The sequence below is a fragment of the Asparagus officinalis genome, chromosome 4 (assembly GCF_001876935.1).
Source record: "Asparagus officinalis chromosome 4, Aspof.V1, whole genome shotgun sequence".
In the NCBI taxonomy this organism is placed as follows: domain Eukaryota; kingdom Viridiplantae; phylum Streptophyta; class Magnoliopsida; order Asparagales; family Asparagaceae; genus Asparagus; species Asparagus officinalis.
In genome coordinates this window covers 19,243,320-19,250,798 of record NC_033797.1, presented here as the reverse complement: position 1 = coordinate 19,250,798, position 7,479 = coordinate 19,243,320, and the positions used below count along the sequence as shown (strand labels likewise).

At 37.5% G+C, this 7,479-nt stretch overlaps 1 long non-coding RNA gene across 1 annotated transcript; it reads right to left on the bottom strand.

The window, feature by feature from the left end:
* Positions 4,347-5,670, bottom strand: LOC109839769. The gene is made up of 3 exons (XR_002246736.1): positions 5,589-5,670; positions 5,425-5,516; positions 4,347-4,765 (listed from the first exon to the last, which is right to left on the bottom strand). It is a non-coding gene; the product is annotated as an uncharacterized LOC109839769 (long non-coding RNA).

The following is a 7,479-nucleotide window of genomic DNA, read 5'->3' as shown; positions in this document are numbered from 1 at the left end:
TGTGATTGACTTCGGTGGGTTTTTTGGTTGGACGTCGGCATTCTGGAACTTCATCAGACAGGTATTAATTTTTTTTTTTCATTTTGCCCTATTTCTGCAGTTATTTTTCTCTATACGGATCAAGAGGGGAGAAGAGGCTGTTCATCTTCTTTCAAAGATTAATTTACCCAAACACTTTTGCACGCATAATGTAATCCTCTATGTATTTTGAGGTAATTTTATATTTAACTTTAATATTCTTTTATGAGAATTAACTCAAACTTCTCACAAGTTGTTTTAGAACATATAACAAGTAATAGAGAGTGATGAGGTTTTGAATAGTTACATACCTCACCAACCTTCATACTGCAGTTTTCTTCCATTGTTTGGTTACAGAGTATAAATATACATTTTCTTCAAACAAGTGACAATAACAAAGTTAACAACTTTGTCTCCTATTTTAGTATGGCAAATAGAGTGACTGTAATAATGACTTAAATAGATCCTTGGTACCATCATGAGAGTCTATTAATTTTTAGCTTCACATATAATTTCTGAGAAAGAAGTGCCATGGGATACAAATACAGCACAGATGAGCTTCAACTCAAGAGATGGATACAAATACTCAACAGATGAGCTTCACATATAACTTGTGCTGTATTTTTGGTATATAATACGTGCAATAATAGCAAAGCTTTAACCCCAACTCATTCGGTGTTAAATACATAAGAGATTAATTTCATAATATTACAGTAAAACAATTCATGCGGGTGTTTGTGTACTGGATTTTGTTGTTAATGTGCAAGAATTAGGTTGTTAGATAGATAAACGACATGAAAATAGAATAGAAGTTATTTTTCTATTTTCGCTTTCTTGCACAAATCTTTCTAAAATCTAAATAAGGCCCTCAAATAATTAGTTAAAATTGCTGTGTACTGAACTTGCTGTTTTTTTCCCTTTTATTTCCTTATTTTTTGTGTGTGTGTAAATTATTAGCAATCTAACCATATAGTTTGTTTGTTTTTGGGTCTATATTGCTTCTTGATAATTGTGTGAGATGGAATGCAACACTAGTTAAAATAATTTTCATTTTAATTAGATTACTTGCTTTAAAAGAAATAAATATTTGTATCAATTATCTACTTAATTTTGATAAGAAATACGTAGTCATCTTAAGCTGTAACTGTATGATAATTTTAAAACGGATGTAGATGGATATGGAAGATGAGGAAGAATTGAAGAGGATGTGTGCTAATACAGCTGTCTGCGCCGTGGTCACTTTGGTAACATGTATTTTGAGAATGCGTGCTAAGCGCAAGAGAATACCAAATTGTTCGCCGCAAGAAAGGGTCAGGAAAATAAGTTGTAGAGAGGCTCATTTCAGACGTGTATTGGAGGGTTATCAAGATAGCTGCCAATCTTATATTAGAATGAGACCGATGGCCTTTTTTAAACTTGTTGAAGTAATGAAAGCAAACGGGTTATTAAAAGATACGAGACACGTTCAAGTTGAAGAACAACTTGCTATGTTCTTGAGTATTATTGGGCACAAAACTAAAAATAGAATAATAAGAACTGAGTTCATAAGATCAAGGGAAACAGTTAGCAGGTATTTCAATAAAGTCTTGCAAGCAATGAATGGATTACGTGATCGGTACATGAAGCAAGCCCCAAAAGAAGTTCCCGAGGAGATTGCAAACAACTCAAATTATTTTCCGTACTTTAAGGTAAATTAAATACATACAACTTAATAATTTTCCAAAGAAACTTTTTTTTATTTAACTATGTATAATTTATAATTTTTTATAGGACTGCATTGGTTTGATAGATGGCACACACGTCGACGCGGTGTTACCTAGTGACCTAGTTGCACGGTTTAGAGGGCGAAAAGGGGTCACCCAAAACATCTTAGCAGCCTGCACCCCCAATAAACTATTTACTTATGTCTTGGCTGGCTGGGAGGGGGCAGCAAATGATTATAGGGTATTACCTGTTTTTTGCTTTGTGCAGCTCATGCTGCTGCTGCTGGTTGGTTTGTGCCTGTTTTTTGCTTTGTGCAGCTCATGCTGCTGCTGCTGGTTGGTTTGTGCCTGAAGTGGTATTTGTGCAGCTCATGCTGCTGCTGCTGGTTGGTTTGTGCCTCTTTTGAGCTTGTGTACAGCTCATGCTGCTGCTGCTGGTGGGTTTGTGCCTGTTTTTTGCTTTGTGCCTATTTTGAGCTTGTGTGTAGCTCATGCTGCTGCTGCTGCTGGGGTTTGGTGCTATTTTGTTAAGAGCTTGTGTAGCTCGTGGTTGCATTTTGTGTTGTTGTTTTTGGTTTTCCTTGCCTGTGGGTTACTTGCTGTTTTGGTTTGCCTTGCCTGTGGTTTTCCTTGCACTTGATATGTGGCAATGATGATGATCAACGTTTTCTGAGAATGCAATCTAACTTACATCGTTTATTATATCCAGATGAGGCAAAAGGGGATGAGATTGTAGCCTACATTGAATTGACAATGTCTAGGCGAGGCAATTCATCCTTATAATGCAATCTGTAATAAACATGTAAGTTATAGGTGGGGCAATCAATGATGACAAGTTGATCTATTACTGAGCCATACAATATCAATTAGAATTTGTACCCAATTCAAACAACAGTTTTCATTACATCCTCAATAGTTTTTGCAATTACAAGTACATGACATGAAGTTTGTAATAATTAAAATAACACAAAAAATTGCTAAGAAAATTGCCGAAATTTTCCAAGCTAGTAGTTGATTTTCGACAAGTCTCAATTCTTTCTTCAGCTTCTTTGATTGCAAGATATATTTATCTCCGTACCTATTTTCTTTGACATATTGGCTTCCTTGGGTGCTTGATGACTCTCCTCTTTCTTCAGCCCATTCGAAAAAAATACATTCTTTGTTTGGGAATTTTGCACACCCCCAATAACACCTACCCTTATTTTTTCCATTCTTGCACACTTTCATCGGTGTTCGGAGATTGCAGTCGCAATAAACTTCATAATTCTGCCAGCACTCTTCTGATATCATCCTTGATGTCGGGGCAGCAAATTGAAGAGCTTGGGAATTTTATTATTGTTGAAAAATGAGAATGATGGGATTATTTGTGAGGCCTCAAGGTGAATTTATAGCCACCATGCCTGAAATAGCCGTTGCTACAGTGATTCCTAAGAAACAGCCGTTGCTACAGTGTTTGATGCTTGAAAATCTGGTTTTTGGGCTTATTACCGTTGCTACAGTGAAATGTAAATGTTGTTACAGTGTCTGCTGCTGGAAATATGAATTTGGGGGCTTAAATCCGTTGCTACAGTGTTTGATGCTTGAAAATCTGTTTTTTGGGGCTTATTTCCGTTGCTACAGTGACGATCCCAAGGAAAATTGACTCCTTGAACCAAACATGGTATTAGGAATTGGAACAATTCTATAAAAGTGGGATTACTAATCCTTTGGGTGAAACAAACATTAAAAGCCAAAAAAAGTGGGATTCCATAAAACTCAAACTTGTCTATAAAATTTTTATGGATTAGGTTGGAATCCATAAATTTAATAGGATTCCTAATCCTATTCCTAGTCCTTGGTGAACCAAACAGGCCCTAAATATAGTAAATGAGGTGCTCCCAGTGTACAAATTACTCCAGTTGAGTTGATACTTAACCCAACATTAGAAATTGCTCTAAGACCCTTAGGAATAGACTATAATGAAAATTTTAGAGGATTGTATTATTATTATTATTATTTTTTTGGTGGTAGGTGGGGGAGGGGGGCATAAAGCCACTATATATAAACTGAATGGGTAGGAGTACAAATGTTTTAAGTGTTTAAGAAAAGGTATAACTATAAATTCACATATTTCCGTTAGATTTAACTGAGTTTAACTCTCATTAATAATTCCGTTATGTTTAACTGAGTTCAATTCTCATTAATAAACAGAGGGAGGTTTTGGCAATGAAAATGCTGATTTGGGGGGACAGTTTAGGCAAATATTGAGTTAGTTAGGGAGGAGTTTTTGACAATTAAAGATGATGTAACGGATTATATATGCAATTACCGCTTATTAAAATTAGAAAAACCACGGATTGAAAATTGACTAGTTAAAGTTAATGTTTTCAGACATAAAAGGGGGTTTACAACCAAGGGGGAAAGGGTTGGGGGAATTACACAAAAGAATTACTTGGCGAATAAACACGAAATTGATAGCCTGGGATTTGCACTCCACGCACCCATAAAATAAAAAAAATAAAAATTCCCCAAAGATTCAAAATATAGGACCAATAGGAATGGGACACATCAATTGTCCCTCTTATTGATCTCATATTTTAGGTCCTATAGCAAAGCTCCAAAAAAAACTAATAACCTAAAGAAGAATTAGTGAAACACGAAACACAGATTTCATTACTAGATACAATCAAAGATACAAAGGGGGAAAAAGGGAGGGGAAAAAAAACATACTAAACGTACACGTACTAAACACGCAAACGAGGCTAAAAATGTCTTAGGCCTACAAATCCTAAACTGAGAGCTACTGATCAGGAGCCAGCCTCCTGAGGGCAGTGGTGAGGTAAGTAACCAGATCCCTGTGGCTGCCCTTCACTGCAGCCCGCCCCGCGCCAGAGGAATACTCCCTCGCGTGGTCGAGCAGCGCGCCGTACGACGCGTGACCTCCGAACCCTGGGCAGTGCGGGCAAACAAATTTGACGACCAGGTGCGAGTTGGCTCGCACGCTTCGTACACCCTCCTCTCGTAGCTCTTTCCACTTTTTTCTTCGCCTTCAAATCCTCGTCCGTCTGACGACAACAACATGTGAATAATACCATCTTCTTTATTAAAAACAATGGCGAAATATCACTCATATACCCTATTGTTTGAACTGCTTTGCACTTACATACCCTAACTTCTATTTGGTAGCAAAAAAATAAATAAATAAAGAAAGTTTTTTAACTTGCACCTATGTACCCTCATTTTTTAAGGCACTTAAACATCATAATGTTTTTACAACTAGCACTTAAATACCATAAAGTCCTTGCAAGTAGAGCTTAAATGCACACAAAAATTTAAAACTTGTATATAAATACTCTCAGCTATGTAAACTTAACGGTACTTAAGTGCAAAATTTAAAAAATTTATGATATTTAAGTATCAAATTTAAAAAACCTAGGGTATTTATGTACAAGTTTTTATAATTTTAGGGCACATAAGTGCTAAAAAAACAATTGAGGATATATAAGTGCAAGTTTAATAGATTTTAGTATATTTTCTTGCTACCAATACAGTGGAGGGTATAAAAGTGAATAGTAGATAAAAGTCGATAAAATTATGCGGTGATATTTTGACAAGTGCGAATCGTTGTTTACGTTTTTACGAGACTTAATTAGAAAAGAATATTGAAAGATTTTACTTTCGAGGGGGTTTTGTTCTGAAAAGATTTGATTGAGATGCTTCTTACCACCGAATCCAAACCTAGACGGTTCGCTACCTCCGCCCAAGTTTCTTCTCTCCCTGGCGCCGCCATAATCTATTGCTTGTGTCTTTTAATACCTGCGTCATGAAAAGTGAAGGAATTTTTAGTGTAAGGTTCTTCTTCATTTGAATGAATTGAATATTATATACAATTTTTGCAAGGGTAGGGGAATTCAGCGCAGGGCAGGGCTTAGAGCATCTCCAACAATGATCCTAGCTTTTCCCTATATTTGAGGAGCAAATATCCCATCCTAGGAAATAACAATGATCCTAGCTTTTCCCTATATTTGAGGAGCAAATATCCCATCCTAGGAAATAGGGAGTCAAATAAAGAGCAAGTGCTCCAACAATGCTCTTTTGAGGAGCAAATATCCCATCCTAGGAAATAGGGAGTCAAATAAAGAGCAAGTGCTCCAACAATGCTCTCCAAAAGGCTCCCTAAATAGTTTTGGACATTTTTCACTTACCTCCTTTTGTAATAAATAATTGTAATGGCTATATTCCAACGATTAAATTATAACGGCTATATTTCAATGGCTATATCATAACGGCTATATGACCTCTATAAATAATATCATATGCACTCTCATTTTTCACTCAACTCAAATAGTAGAATGCCAAGTGCTTTTAAATTATGAGATGGGCTAATTTATCCTATACAAATATGCAATATTTATAGATGAAAGGAGAATGAGAGGGGCTTGAATGCAAATATGACTGTTGCATTTTTTGAACCGTTGCTTGTCACTGTAGATGTAGGGAGTCTCTCTATTGTCTTTGATTTGGAAGATGCTCACAAGGACCCTATATTTGGAATATGGGATATGGAGCTTGTTGGAGCCAATTATTCAACTCCTACTCCCTAAATTTGATCAAGGACAAGGGATGAGGAGCTTCTTGGAGTTGCTCTTAGTCTTTGGTTATTTTCTGGCGTGTTATTCTCTAAGTTCAGGTCCTATTTATAATGCATATAAGTAATTATGGTAATGATAAATGAAATTAAACTAATTAAAAAAGGAAAAAATTAAATAATATCTTCGTTCATAAATAAATGAGCTACGATTTTGACTGACGATTTGATTCTCTTTTATTGCGTTGTCATATCAACATAACTGTTGCAGGCGCTTTGAAAATTCAAATGGTAAACTTTGACTAAAGAATGGATTCTGTTTTTGTGCCTTGTCTTATCAATCTTCTGATTTCTCGTGCATCAGTTATTATAGAGATTTTCTTAATATTAATTAGTCCGAAAAAGATTTTTGGCTCGCGGGTGAACCGCGAGCCACCCAACTCGCAGAGTTGGGTACAGGGGCAGTCCCCTGTTCCCAACTCTGCGAGTTGGGTGGCTCGCGGTTCACCCGCGAGCCAAAAAGCAGAGTTGTAATTAGTCCATCAAATCTTGGGAAAATTACTTCCAGACCTCAAAATCCAACTTTCAATGTGTCCCGGTCTCTCTAACTTTCAACAATGTGCTGCAGTTTTTTTTTTTGAAAAAATTATGTCCATACCCCTCATCCCAATTTCCAATGCAACCTCTTCAAAAATCCTGATTTTACCCCTCCCCGACACCTCCCTCCTCCTCCTCCTCCTCCGTTCCCCTGCTGTGTCCAGCCCAGCCTCCTCGTGGCGCAGCGCGCGCTCCTCCTCCCTCTGTGCGCCCCAAACGGCCTTCCCAAGCGCCGCAGCCCGCTCCTCCCCCCGCTGCACGCCTCCCCAAACACCGACCATACCGATCTCCATTCCGGGTGCCCCTCTCCCACTCCGCTCTTCGTCGGCGACCAGTCGGTTCCCGAGGAACTTCGTGGGTGCCCGACGATCAGGTTATCACTGTTACTCTTACGGTTGATATGTTAACTATTTACGCTAAGTGTTACTCTTAACTGGTTAAAGTTAACATGTTAACAATCAAGAGTTAACATGTTAACCCAGTAATGAGTTAACTCGTCCCTTCGCGCTGGCGAGAACTGAGAAAGAGGCAGGGGTAAATTTGTGATTCAGCCGCAACTAAATTTACTATAGGAATGTCTTAGCTAAAATTCAT